We start from the raw sequence: 16,029 nt of genomic DNA, 5'->3' as shown, positions 1-16,029 counted from the left end.
CTTAAAAATTATTAGCTCCTCATTTATCTATCACATAAGTTTCTGTCCATACAGGACAGAATGGTATATATAGCTAAGGGATACAGTTGGTAAGAGAAATAGCTCTTAAAAGGCTCATTGCTTCTTTTCTCAGACCATAAAAAACTATACTGAATACTTCTTGTTTGAAAATGTTTTTAAAGCCTCTGCTGATAGTTTTGACAATGGGATTTAAAAGAATTTGTCTGTCACATCTGTAACTTTTTTCAGGTAGAGGCTGTTATTCTGCAACTCTACATACTTTTGAGCCCACTGCTATGTAAACATGATCATAAAAACACAGAGATGATTGTGGATAGGCTGCATTTTAATGGAAAAGTTTAAAATCCTGATGAAAATAAAAGCTGTTCTGATTTTCATATTTATAAACTGAGACACCATTTGACAAATGGATAGTGATATGCAAATGGATTTTCTGCGACATTAAGCAGCTGTCCTTGTAATTCAGATGTACATGGTGCAGAAAGTCTCCTGTGCACTCCACACATGTCCAAAAGAATTATTCTAAATCTTATATGAATCTCTTCCCTTGTCCCCAAAGCAAAAGTGGTATAATGGGAGTTAAATAGACCTAGGAAGAAGATACTGAGCCTACTAATTATTTACAGAACGAACCCAAAGGTTTTCCTCTTTCCTTCTGATGTGGAGTTAATAATGGTATTAAGACTATAGTGGACCAGTTCCAGCCTAGGCAACTCTACTTTTATGTATACAGAAGGAAAAATTATTTTGGGTTACAGCTAATCAGCTTAATAACACCATTAACATCTGCTTAATCGTGCAACTATTCCTAAATTGGTTGGATTCTTACTTTACTTTCTAATTTTCTAGTGATAGATTCTTGTCATACAAACCAACTTACTGTGTTGAATTTAAGAGTATTTTTCAAATATTGAAACTTGTCTCTCCTTTTTAAACTACTAAATTTTCTGTATCCATGTGGATATTTGCTTTTACCTTCTCTGTGACATTTGTGTAGTTTAACAATCTTACCGTACCTTGTCTGTATATTTAGCTGTTAAATTTATGCATATATACATCTATCTATGTGTGTGTGTGTATATATGTGTGTGTGTGTGCCCTCACAGTTTTTGCTTAACAATTATTAATTCCTCATTTATCTATCACATAAGTTTCTATGCTAATGCCTATTCCCATCACTGCAGAATCTTTAGTGCTGGTTTCAAATGCCATTTCTGTTAATATCTGCTACAAGATAGTTGCTAATTAATATATCCATGGATAAGAGGTATGCTTCTTTCTAAAATATAAATGAATTATAGGCTGTCTAGAAATTTGCAACGAGAGGATCTAGGGTCCTACTCCTCTTTTTAAATTTCAGGACTAAAATTGAATCAACATGAACACCTAAGAAGTCATGATGGGCTTCTATTTTGAGAACTAGATTATCTGCCTTGTCCTTAAGCAATTGCTAGAAACGGGTTCCATTAGACCTCAGATTTTATGGCACTAGACTATTTCTTCTTTGCCACAGCTCTTTGTGTATGTATTGTGCATGATACCTGAGATCTGAAAACCTGTTGGCGAATAAGTAAACTTCAGCTTGCTCTAATAAAAAAGGTATCCAAAATTGCTCAGTCTGTCTCACTCGAGTCTTTGAAACCTCACTTGAGTGTTTGAAATAGGATGCCAGTTAGTATAACCTGGGAACGAAAGGACATGATACAATGTCTGTGAAGAATGGTTGAATGTATGAAGAACTATGGAGGGATGAATTGTTATAGAGTAAAAGACTAGAGAATGGAGGACATCTCTGGCCAAACCATTAATGGGCATCCCATTTGGGAGAGATGTCAACATTCTGGCTACTGACTGTTCTGGGTGCGACAATGCATTTTTCCAGTTGTCAAAGGGGATTCTTTTCTTCAGGGGATCAGACCAAATCTGTATGGCGCAGCAGACAACAGATTCGTTTTTTAATCCCACTTTTTAAATTGATTGTAAAGATAACCTATGACTGAAGTGAGGCTGGGGAAGCTCTCTGAATTCGACATGGGAAACACTCAACTCGAAAACTTTGCATACTTGTCAAGTAAACTTTGTTAAATTGGACTAGTCTTAGTTTTAATTTTAGTAGTTCAGTAGTAGATGGCAGGATTGGAAGCAGAGTTTCCAGTGACATCTGGAGCAATGAGTAACCATGGGATCACCTCCAAAGGCCTTGGGAGTCCAACTACCTCTAGGGACCTGGAGGGAGTGCACCGCTCAGATGCTATGCTCCCCTCAGACTGGGTTCAGAGCTTTCTCAGTTTATTTGAGCAAACATTTTAGTTCCTCTCTTTTCTTTTTTTTCTTTCTTTCCCCTGCATCATCATCATCATCATCATCATCATCATCATCATCATCATCATCAATCATCATCATCAATCATTTTTTTATTTTGGTTCTGGGGATTGAACTCAGGATCTTGTGCTTTCAAGGTAGGTGGTGGAATCACTAAGCTAAATCCCAGGCCCTACTTATTAATTTTTGAATGTAGTTAAAGATCCTCAGTCTGATTGGAAAAGAAAGGAAACAAACCGAGTTAAGGGTATGATTTGATACAATAATTAACTGAGCTGTATCCAGTTGTGGGTTGCAGGGAGTTCTCTTATATTCTTTCTTTCTTTTCCCGCGTTCTTGTGCTGTGAGAAGGTGTGACCCCTGTGCTTCCAACCGCTGAGCAGTCAATGGTAAGAAGGGACTGGATCAAGCCTCGGATTATATCCAATGATTAAATCAGTGGATTCAGTTAAGGAGGCCTCAGGATGAGGAGTGAGAGATAACTAAACTGGGTTCAATAGATAAGTAGGTAAGTTTAGAAATAGGCAAGGAATCACAGGTTCACCTAGAATCAGAGAGTCCAAAACGTCTCCATTTTAAATGCTAGAGATCTCCTTTATACAAATTTGCACCCAAAACCAAGGGATATAAAATTAAAAATTCTGTTTCTTAAGACGTCTCCCTTTTTGGAAAACAGACTAGGCCCTTGATGGAGAACCTTTCAGAATTGTTAGTGATAGAAACAGCCCACTGCGGCACACATGCCATAAGCTCCCCACCCCTGGTCTGGACCATAGGAAAAGCAATTCCATATGTTTACGTCATGATTTTTACCCCTTACTAAAACAGAACGCAAAGGTTTCACTTCAATGATAATTGTCAACCTATTTATTTAGATTTGTGTTGCTTTTTTTCCCTCTTTTTATACTTTTTCTATAGGCACTTTGCAGTCTTACAAAACATCTCAACCCTTCATAGCCTCTTCCCTCTAATTATACTTCAAAATTCTAGATAGACATTGCTAAAAATGAAATTCTATGATATTTGTGAAAAATACATTGTAATGTTATACAATCTTTCAGATGAAAGATGAACCCATTTTAGATGGAAAAACTGATTTAGAAACATTGTTTAGGTAACATTCTGAATTTTAAAAACTGAAACAAGAGTATATCCTACAAGATTGACCCAGCATCAACATCTACCATCTAGTTAGATTCAGAGATGAAGGCACAGACTAACTGTTTAAAAGACGTACAACAGCAGCCAAACTAATGTAATTCTGACCTAAGTAAGTTCTAGGGGATGGGCCTTTCTTAACAGTTGCATGTTCTGTAGAAAGTCTATCAAATTTGAGTCAGTTTCAAAATCTTTCAGTAAATAGATTAATACCTTTTGTACTTCTTTGTCTGTTTCCAATCCCCATCTAAAGTACTACAATCTACTTGGCTCTTCTATAACCCTGTTCTATACTGGATGACAGAGAAGACAACAGCTGTTGAGCGCACCATCAAAATTAGTGCTTTGTGCTTTGATTGATGAGCTACTACAGTGGAAATTTGGTTAGTAGCTTCTGCTAACTGGTCTAACGTGAAAAACTCAAAATGAAAATATCAAACAGACTAGACATCCTGTTAGAATCCAAACTGCATGCCCTGCCTTAAGTTTGGTAAGGTAGTTTTTTCCACCAGCACTCTCCTTTCTTGCTTTAGGTGACTGATAGCATTTAAGCCTGAAGTCTCAGATCTGTGAGGAAGAGTCGTGGTCTTCTGACATTGTCATCTCTAGAGTCTTACTGCTGTTCTTTTACAACATCAAGCATAAGGAGATGATTCATTACAAAAGGAAGAAAGCAAAGGACATATTTTGAAATTGCACAATAGTCTTTTCTACCTGTTATACTAAAAGCCATCAGTCTGGGCAGGAAATCTTGTTGGACAGACCAAAAAAACTCAATGAGTCCAGATATTCTTTCACAGATTAATGAGCTTACATTATTGTATCTGATAGAAATATATTAGATAAAATTTTAGAATTAAAGAATTATGATCTATTTCTATCTACATATTTATAGTCTATATGTATGATATATGTGTGGTAGTTTTTGTCTTAATGATATTAATAATTAACTCAGCGCTATTTATTTATACAAGTAACATACTGCCAACAAAAGTTAAGAACTAACCCAAATAATTTCAAAGTTCGTATAACTTACTTTTTAGTATGTAAAAATACTGTAGGTTTGATTAATAGAAACACATTTGTAGAGTTTCTGACACTGTATAATTCAGGTGTATGTCTTTTCTCACCTACCTTGGTAAAATTAAGTTTATGTATTTCAAAATCTGTTAGTGATAAAAATAGAATGATAGCAAGCTGTTAATATTTCTCTTTCATAAGTAATTTAGACATAATGTTTCAGATGTGGGTTAAGTATACGTCAGTAAAATACAGTTCCTATATGAGAGATATCCTTATATCGTAAACTTTGATATTCTTAGTAACGGGAATAATTATTTCAGGTGGAGGAAAATCTGTATGAACAACAATTCAATTCTGTGGCCTAATAAAAACTAAAGGGATAGGTTGAAAATGTTGCCTCCCTCCTCTGCAGTGTTTTTTTTTTTTTTAGGACAATAAATATATTTGAGACCAATAATAAATTACACTCTAATAAACAAATTATGATGAAGCACACACTTCTCTAGGTTGTGATTGATAGATTTATCAATTTACAAATTGTTGGTATAACACACATTACGCTATTGCTTGTCTCCTGGTATTTACTAGAAATTAAATCACTAGGTCAAGAATTAAGTCAATGCATGCGACTAATATTACAAGGAATGATAAGGCAAAACTCTAATTGCAAGAATAAAGGGAAGATAAGATATGCTGTTGATTAGAAAAGGCTGAATTGCAAAAGCGTTTTTGTTTCACTGAGGGAAAAAGAAAGTTTTGTGATACCATAGGATGATGGGATTACTACAAAATAATGAGAGAAAAGTAGAACAAAATTAAATGTATAACAAAGAGGCAGTAAGTTGTGGAGTAAAAAATGCTGCAAAATGAGTTTTACATAGGAAGACTAAGAACAGAAAGGAATTATTTATGTTTTTCTAGAAGATTGATCATTACTATAAAATACACTAATATTGAGATTTCTAGAAATCTGATCATTTCATTGGACTAGGTAAGAATTCTTGGGCTTGAAAGGCAGTTGGTGAAAACACTGAGCTAAATCCCTGGCCCAGGTAAGGATTCTAATGAAGAAACAAATTCATTCCTTAAATATATCAATATAACAGAGAGTAAAACAAAAACTAATTCACTAAAAAGGTAATGTTTTAGCAGGTTTTCATGTCAAGTCAACCAGAGATTAAGTATGTATTTTAGTGCTGGAGGTACAGTTCACTGATGGAATTGTTTTGTGAGGCCCTGGGTTCAATCTCTAGCACTGGCAAACAAAACAAAGCTATAAACGACCCAAGTCAAAGTTCCTGAAGTAATGTATTTAACAAAGAACACAAAGGACAAGATTCAGAAAAAGAAAGTTGATATCTGAAACAATATACATTTGAACATTAGGCATGGATTCGTAGAGCGTCTGGGTTGTTATGTGGTCCTCTCTCAGTCCTGGAAGCTCCCAACGTTAAAAGCCTCACACTGCACAGTTCACCATGAAATAAACAAGACAACAGAAGTCTGAAAAATATTGGCTAGATGGCTATTCAAGGATTGTCAAAATGGTTTATCATTGGAATATGGACTCCGAACTCTGTAAGTCTTTGAAGGCAGCCAAAACTTTAGAGGAGGCTTTCCCAAAGCTGTGGACCTGTTGACCGTTTAGGAATCAGCTGCGGTGACCTGCTGCCATCAACGTGGTGCCAAACATACTTGTAATAATAGTATTTTTTGGTTGAAAACAAAATCTGCTATGCAGTGAGGCAAAAGAGAAATGCAGACTAATTAAATTTAACACTACATACATTTCAATACATATTTTTATTTCAATTTTTTATTGCAGGAAGTAACTTGATATGTTTCTCTTCCTTGCAATCCAATGTGTCAAAGTACAACATGGAGGGTGTTCTTTCTCCAATACGGGGACCTCCACCAGTAAAAGGAACCCACTTAAAGCTTGCAGTTTTTTCTTTTTGTGTCAATGATTTGCAATTGTAGTTTTATGCACTTGATCTTAGCCAAAAGGCCAAGAAGAGATGCAACTGTAGTTTTATGACCTAAAAATTTATGTATACCCTACAATTAAAACTTTATTCTTTTGGTATCATTAGGCAAAATTATTTATATAAGTAAATAATATTCTTTACCAGATCATTTAAAAATAATTCATGAAATCCAATATTACTGCAACAGAACATACAATTATAATTAAACTATTAAACAAATTTTATGTAGTAACTTATTTTAGTTTTTTCTCTAATTGATTTCATTGGAAGATAACTTATTGTCCTTAGCCACTGAGTTAAGTAGCTGCTAGGCCAGACACAGTTCTCACTTTCTACTATTAATTCTCTTTTGTAATCATCTTCCTTATGAATGTGGTATGGGTTTTGTGAATTTGTTCTAACCAATAGAATATCCCAGACAGCATGGAATACTATTTCCTAGCATGTTCCTCCAAAGCTGTGATTTCTGTTTTATATGTTCACTATTGCTTGTACTGAGTAGGTCTGAATAAAGGTAACTGTAATGCAAAACTACACAGTAGATGGAACTGAACAAAACCTCTATCCAAAACTTATGAGGGGAGGCCTTTCATAGAGCATCCCACGAAGCACTGAATCCTGACAACTTCCGTAGGGGTGAGTTTGGAGTTGAGTCCTAACCTCATATGAGAGCCAGCCCTGGTTGTTACCCAGGTGACAGCCTTGTGGAGAACACTCACAGGGACCCAGTGAAACCATTCCTGATCACAGAAATGGTGAAATGATTAACGACTGCAGATTTATGCACTGAAGATTTGGAGCAATTTTTTATCACAGTAGATTAAAAAAAATGTTCATTTTTATTGTTGATAGTTACTAGGAAAAATAAAATTCCCCTGTGGAAGAAGTCGCAAAAATCCCTGCTTTTTTTTTTTTCTAGAAAAATGATAAAGTTTGTCTCACTTCCCACTTCTATGAATACTGCAATCATCACATTTAATATAAATTTCTCACTGTTGTTCTCATCACATTGAAAATATTTAATTAACTATGTATAACAATAATAATATTTATGCTATTAAAATAGTATATTATACTAATATAATAATGATCCATCATATCTCATACTGGTTGCCTTAACTTGAATTTTTATGTTTACTGTAATTATAATTTTAAGAAGCAATATCTGCATAATCTTTCTGACCGTATTACATGTTAATTTACATTATTTTCCACATAATATCTTTTATATTCATGTCATCTTTTAAGCAGACAGTGGGTCAAGATGAATGTTCTTATCTAAGTTTCCAAAGTTTAATGTAGTAGATGTTTCTCATGTGCATATTCTATACTTTTTTCTGTTGTGTATTTTTGAGCCTGTTCTGCTTGTCTACTGCTATTTAACAAAACATCCTGAAAATTAGTGTGAAAAATGCCAGCTATTTATTTGTCCATGAATCTGTAGTTTGATCAGCACTCATTTTTATTCCCTGTGATTGAAGTGAGGTCGTCCATGCAGTGAATTTGGCAGGGAATTTAACTAGAATTAAATTGTCCAAAGTGCCTTTGCTCACATGAAAGGTGCTCCATCTACTATGCCTAGAGCTGCTAAGGCCAGACCAGTAATTCTTTTTCCTTTTTTTTCTCTGCTTGTATACTATAGCAAAGAAGTGCAACATTTTTACATGATATCTAAGTCTGCTAACACATTGGTAGGCAGATATACCAAGCCTTGTAAAGGCAAATCTTAAATTTAGAGAGGTGTCAATTTCACTTCTTCCTACATTAAAAATAAAATTCAAGTCCACCCCAGAATCTACAAGAGAGGAAAATGGGAAAAAGTTCTTGACTGGAAGAATAGCATCGCCATAAAAGATTAGAAGAATTGATGGTGACCATTCTGGGGATTTATATATTTTTTAATCGCAGTGCTTAGCGAATTTGAGCTCCAGCTTTGTAATTTCAGTTCTTGGTTGTGGTTTCTATGAAGACAGAGAGGAAATGTAATCATAACCAGAGATTGCTAACCTCTTTTAAAGGATAAAGGATTATCACAACTCGAATGAAAATCAGCATTTCTTTGCTCTGTGGACTTTAAATTATAAAGCTAGAAAAGGTGGAAAAGACTGAAGCACTTTTAGACAGAACAGAAGATATTAAAGTCCCAAAATAAATGCTACACCAGTGACAGAGGAGTCAGCAGAAACTTTATAGTTTGGTGGAAGGGATGATAAAAGGAAAGCACTGAGGAAAAAAAAGAAAGTAGGTAAAGATAATCTTTAAAGAGTTAGAACGGTGTGCAGCTCTATAGTTTAAACTGAGAAGAGAGGCAGTTTCCCTGTCAAAAGATATTAATAAAAGAAATAGCCACATGATGTGTTCTAGGGAATTATGGTCTACATTGTGATTGTTTGAGCCCCTGTTGCTTCCAGAAGTATGATATTCGTATTGTTAAAAATAAAGTAGAGGTGAGATAAACTGTCTTTGTAATCTTAAAATTTAGTTTGCTTTAAAATATGAACTCTTATCTTTTTTGTGGAGGAGGACTGAGAAGGTTGCTATCAGTGAGTAAAAGGAAGGACTTAAGTTATTTGGAATAACTTATTACATAAGTTATTTGGAATAAGATATATATCATACACATACATACACACATACACACATGCACCTTATGGTTCAGGAAGTTTGTTAGAATCTTACTAACACACAAATTAAAAAGAAAAACATTTTGAAATTGAAAAGGATTCTTCTGGGTGATTAGAATGATCTGAAGTCCATACATTTTTGTCAATATTTATTTTATGTGTTAACAGCAATTAATTTTAATCAATGCATATATGTCTATAGCAGAATGATTGATATTAAATTCTTTACAAAGACATTACATTTATACCCATCTTAATGTCATAGTTGAGATGTAATTGTATATCCAAGAGTTCAGCTGTCTAAAATGTAAAACTCAATGGCATTTGATTTAATAGGTGTATAACCACTATTACAACTTGTTAATAAAATATTTTCATCACCTTCAAAATAAATCAGGAATCAAGCACTTAGTTACCTGCCATTGCTACTTCAACACCTTACCCCTACTTTAGGCAACCATTGATGCATAGTATTTCTCTAATCTTTTCTTATTCTTGGCATTTAATAAAAAAGGAATCATGCTTTATGTTGTCTTGTGAGTAGAATCATTCCACCAAGCATCCTTTCAACTGTCATCCAGGGTCTAAAACATATGAGTACACAAATATTTTCTATTTCTCTTTAGTAAACTCCTGAAAATGTCATTTAGTTTATTCATTCAACATTTGATGGGCATTTTAATCCTCTCCAATTTTGGACTATGATGAATAACTTTTATAACAAATTATGTACTAGTTTAGATCACGGTGGATATTTTCATTTCTACTGCTCGTACATAGGAGAGAAATTGGTACAGCAAGGTGATGTTTCACAACTTGAGGAAGTGCTAAAACTGTTTTACAGAGTGGCCTCACTATTATAGATTCCACTAGTAAGGAATTAAATTTCTTACCACTCTGTATCCTACAGTTGTGTCTGTTTTTTATTATAGTCAGTATAATAAATCTAAGGTGGTTTTGACTTCCATTTCCCAAATGACTGACAGCCTTGAGCAGTTTTTCTTGTACTTATTGGTGATTGGGATGAATATTCATTTGCTTCATTTTTGTTTTATTGTTTGTCTTTTATCATTGAATTAAAGTTTTTTATGTTTTTGTTTGTTTGCTTTGTTGGTGTTGTTTCATACCAGTGATCGAACTCGGGACCTTGAGCTTGCGAGGCAGGTGGCTGCACCACTGGCTAAATCCCCAGCTCTTCTTTATGTATTTTTTGAGACGAATACCTGTTAGTTGAAATTAAAGCAATGTCAATTTCACTCCATATTGAAAAATATTCAAGTCTTTGCCTAAATCTACAAGAGAAAATAAATGAGTTCTTGATTAAAAGAATAGCATCACCATACAGGATTAGAAGTGATGGCTCTTGATGGTTTCTTGGTGTGGCTTAGTGGCATTTTTTTTTTTTTTTTGATGGATAAAGTTCAATTCATCTAGGTTTTTCCTTGTTGCTCATGATTCTGGAATGATATCTAAGAAGATATTGCCTAATGACATGTCATCAAGATTTGATGTTTTCTTCTAAAAAGTTTTAGAAAATTTGGCTCTTATATTTTGGTCTGTGACAGACTGTGAGTTCATTTTCTTTCTTTTCTTTTTTAATTTGGTACTGGGGATTGAACTCGGGTCCCTGCACTTGCAAGGCAGGCCACCGAACCGCTGAGCTAAATCCCTGCCACCCCTTTATAAAATTGAGTTTATTGGTACAATTTAGGTCTACAATACAGTTACATTCATTAATGGGATCTTGTACCTTTACGTGACAGTTCTTGGTTCTCATTTTTTCCCCGTCCCTGCCCTCCCTTCACCTCCTCCTCCCCTCCCCATTTACAAACTCTTTATTTCCATTTTTCATTTCCTCATATTTTTTCTTTTCCTTTATTCCCTTTCCTCACCCTTCCCACTTCCCCTACACCTTTAGCCCTTCTCTTCCCATTTCACACTCTCAATTATCCCATTAGGATCTTGTGTACTATTATAGTTTTTCACACCAGAGAAACTATTCGGTATTTACACGTGTGGCTTTTTTTCAGCTTTAATTGAGTTTATTGGTACATTTTAGGGATACAGTACAGTTACATTCATTGTTGGGATCTTGTACCTCTACATGACAAGTCTGGATTCTCATTTATTCCCCTTACCTCAGCCCTCCCTCACCCCCCCATCTACAAACACTTTATTTCCATCTTTTCTTTATCTCACATTTTTTTCCTTTCCCTTATTGCCCTTCCCCATATGTATTATCAGATTATTCACACCGGGGAAACTATTTGGTATTTACAAATGTGTGACTTATTTATTTCACTTAAGAGTATATCCTCTGGGCTGGGGATTTAGCTCAGCGGTTCAGTGGCCTGCCTTGCAAGCACAAGGACCTGAGTTCAATCCCTGGCACAAAAAAGAGTATATCCTCAATATGTATCCATTTTCCTATGAATGACTCTAATTTGTCATTCTTTGTGGCTGAGTAGTTTTCCATTTTATAGAAAAACCACATCTTCTTTATCCAGTTTCCAACAGATGGGCAGATGGGCTGTTTCCAAGTTTTAGCTATTACAAACTGTGCTGCTATAAACATGGGTGCGCATATATCTCTGTGGTATATATTGTTCAAAAAAAGGGTATCATTTCATTTCATTGTATGCTGACATTCAGTTATCCACTATTATTTGTTCAGGAAATAATTTTTTCCCAACTGAATTAATTGACAAGACTTGTTGAAAGTCAATGGATCATTAAATTAAGGATCTGTTATTGGACACTTATCTCTATTCCACTGGTTTAAATGCTGATATTTAAATTTTAGCACATGGTGTGAGTTACTATAGCTTATCCTATGCTTTGATATTGCAAAGTGTGCATCCTCTAATTTAATTCCTACTTAAGACTGTCTTAACTATTGTGTATCTCCTGCCTTTACAAATATATTTTTAAATCAATTTGACATTTTTTGCAAAAGAGTCATTGGCATACCAATTTATGAGTATTTGGTTGAATTTGTGTCCAACTGGGGGAATATTGTTTTCTTAACAATAATACATTTTATAATTTATGAACAATAAATACCTTTCCAGTTAGTTACATCTTATTTTCACCAATATGTACAAATGTTTCTTTATTTTCATATATTCATTCCTATATATTCCTCTTTATGCTTTTGCAAATGAAATTTATTCCTCTGTTTGTGTGATTTTAATTGTTAATATACAGAAATCCACCTGATTTTTAAATTTTGATCTTGTGTCCTGAAAAATTTATGAACTAAGTATACTAATATTTTAAATAAATTTTTAGGGTATTACTTATATAAAAATCAATTCCATCTACCAATAGTAGTGATTTTATAACTTACTTTGTAGTTTCAATGGCCTTTGCTTTATTCCCTTGTCAAATTATTCTGGTTAGAAAGTCCATTACAGCATTATACAGAGGTTCTAAGAGTACATATCTTCATCTTGTTCCTGATTTTAGAGGGAATTTTTATTTCACTCAAGTATAATTGTAATTGCAGGACTTTCAAATACACTTGGTTGAAAATTTTACATAATACTTTGGAGTGTCGATTACTTTTAAATTCAAAAGGTATTACATTTTGCCAAACACTTTTCCTGTATCTTTGAGATAATCAAAATGATCATGTAATTTTAAACTCTTTATGTTATTAATATGGTGTGTTATACTCATTGATTTTCTTATGGTGAGCTAAACTTTCATTCCTCTAAGAAATCCCATTTTTCACATTCTGAAATAGAATAAGCTTATTTATATGCTGTTAGAAATGATCTGCCAGAATTTTACAGAGCATTTTTGACTCTAAATGTAAAGAACACATTGATTTGATCTGTAGTGTTTTTTTAAAAATTTCTTTATTGTAGTTTTGTATCACTTTTGGACGTAGAGAGAAAATGAGTTTCCAAGTTTACTTCCTTTTTTCTGCTTGCTAATGTGTGTGTGTGTGTGTGTGTGTGTGTGTGTGTGTGTGTGTGTGTGTATTGCTGGGGACTGAACCCAGAGCCCTTTTACTGAGCTACATACATACCTCTATTTATTTATTTGTTTTGCGACAGTTTGGCTAAATCATGAAATTTTCTAGTTGGGTGTTTGAACTTTTACTAGTCTCTGGCCTTAGTCATCCAAAATTCTGGAATTGCAGGCAGGAGCCTCCTTACCTGGCACTCTTCAAGTTTTGAAAAGACTTTCTGTTTCAATTTGTTATTTCCTTTTTGAATATTTAGAAATATTTAGCACCAAATACACTAGGTCCCAACTTATTTGGGCAGTGGTAGTAGAAAATTATTTGTTACTACTTGAGATATTTTTTTTGTAAACTCTTTCAGATTTCTTGTTGGGTAATTTTCAGTAGATTATGAGTTTGTAAGGATTTGTCAAGTTTAACTATTGTTAGATAACAAGCTCAAAGTATTAATGTATCACATTTTTCCCTAAAAATTCTGTAATAAGTTATTATTTTGTTTAATTGTTTCTATTTAAAGAAGTTAACAGAATAAGACAGAACATGTAAATGTATAATTCTTTAAATTAACTTCCTACTCATCGTTTCTGATTTTCATCTTTTCCCATGTTCAAGTTATCATCTGTTACTCCTTTCTTACTCCAGTATGGACTTGTTTGTGTGCATTTCCTGCTTTATTGTCAAACTATGGTAATCCTATGATTCCAGTAATATTTTTAGATATAATTACGTGTATATGCACTCTCATGGTTATTTATTTATTTATTTATTTGTTTTTTTTCTTTTTTTTTGAGACAGGGTCTCACTATGTAGTTGAGACTGACCTGGAACTCACTATGTAGCCCAGGCTGGTCTCGAACTCACAGCGATCCTCCTGCTTCAGCCTCCCTAGTGCTGGGATTACAGGCGTGTACCATCACGCCCGGCTACATGGTTTTATTTTTCAATTTATTCTTATATCAGTTAAAAGAATGGAGAATTGATTCCCAGTACCAAAAAAGAAAAAGAAAAAATGAAAAGAAAAGGAAAAAAAGAAAGAAAAAAAGAAAAGAGTGGAGAAGAAAATCCAGGTATACTATCTATTACAATTATCTATCTTAATTGCTTTTAGTGTCATTTCCTCTTTTACTTTTCTTCTTCCTTCTGTCCTTCTCTCCCTTCCTTTTTTACTCTCTCCTTCCCCTTTTTCTTCTTTTTTTTCCTTTCTACCTCTTCTTTTTTTTCTGGAGATATTCAGTTTACTTTGTGATGCACTTGCTTTCAGTGACATTTTTTTTTTCAGGAAGGTATTCTGGGAAACATTTGTCTCTATTTTGGTTTATCTGTAAATATCTTCATTTCACCTTTATTTTAAAGTTGAATATTGGCATTTAGTATACATTTCCTCAGAAATAATTTATTTGCAGTGCTTTGAGAATGTCATTTCCCTGCCCACGACCACCTGATTTCTGATGAAAAATCAAATATTCCTATTGGTTGAACTATGTTCTTTCAAAATCAATATGATTAAATTTTAATTTTCAATGTATTTGGAAATAAGGTCCATTGGGAATTCAACATGGTTAAAAAAAAAGGTAGAAAAGTTGAGCCCCTGAACTAATCAAGTGTCCTTAATAAGAATAGATACTAGAAATTTCAGTTGCTGTGCGTGATTTTAGTGAGGAAAGCTTTGTGAAGTCATGCAAAGAAGATGTCTTTCTACAATCCTGAAGGTGAATCCTTGTCAAAAATTAAATTTTTCAGCACTTTGGTCATGGGCTTAAATCTTCCAAAACTGTGAGAAAATAATTTTCTGCTGTTTAAGCCATCCAATTTACTGCAATTTTGTCAGAGTATCTTGAATATTTATTTTCCTTAATTATTTTCAGGTTTTTCTCTGAGTTCAGCTTTCAACATTTTAACTGTTATATCTGTGTTATGGCTTGTGCCTAGATGTCTACCCAAAGCCACGTACACTCATAGATGGGTCTTGTGGGAGGTGGCTGGATCTAGGGTACGAGATTCAGGGTTTAGGGGTTGTGTGAATAACAGAAACCCCATCTTGAGTATGGGTGACACCAATCAATGCACTTGTAGCCTGGATGCAATACAAGGGGACAGAAAGAAAGGAGGCTTGGTGAGGCGGCCTGCTGCTTCACGGCTTTCTGCCTGCCATACCATGAATTGTTTCTTCTCTGTGGTTCCCTCTGCCTTGTCACCCTGCCTTGAAGAAACTGAATCTGGACTGAAACTTCTACAAACTATGAGCTAAATAAAACTTTCCTCCTTTAACTTGTCTGTCTTGGATATTTCGTCCAGAAATGAGAAATTCATGAAGACAGTCTGAGGGCAGATATCTATCTATCTATCATCTATCTATCATCTATCTTCTATATCAGCATTTGTTTATCTTCTTGGAACTGTACACTTGTTTTACAACACATAGGCGAAATAATTTCTGAGACTTTTTTCAGTTTTCTCCATGTTTTTTCCTTTTCATTCAGATGTAAAATCTGTGTTGATATATGTTGATGTTCATTGCTTCTTCTGATGCAAGTCTACTGCTCATGTTTTCTGGTCATTTTTTCTATTGATATATTTTTAAACTACAATATTTCCAAACGTTTCTTCTTATTTGTGTCCTTTTTATTTTCTTCATATGAAAATTACATTTATACCTTTTAATCTTTAGGTGTGAATTCCTTCAGTTCTTTGAATATATTTGTAAGAGTTACTGCAAAGTATTTCTTAGTGTAATGTCTCAGTCCTTACTGATGCAATTTCTATTCTTTTATGTATATCGGTTACTTTCTTTTTATTTTCATATCTGTAATGGTATAGATATAAAATGGCCCCAAAAGTCTCATGTTGGCAATGAGGTCCTGGTTAGAAGGGACTGGGCCACTGAGGGTGTGATTTGGAAATATATTTATATATTATATTT

Source organism: Fukomys damarensis, unplaced genomic scaffold, assembly GCF_012274545.1.
Source record: "Fukomys damarensis isolate Sample0158 unplaced genomic scaffold, DMR_v1.0_HiC HiC_scaffold_3, whole genome shotgun sequence".
Taxonomy (NCBI): Eukaryota; Metazoa; Chordata; class Mammalia; order Rodentia; family Bathyergidae; genus Fukomys; species Fukomys damarensis.
This window is presented reverse-complemented; position numbering follows the sequence as displayed.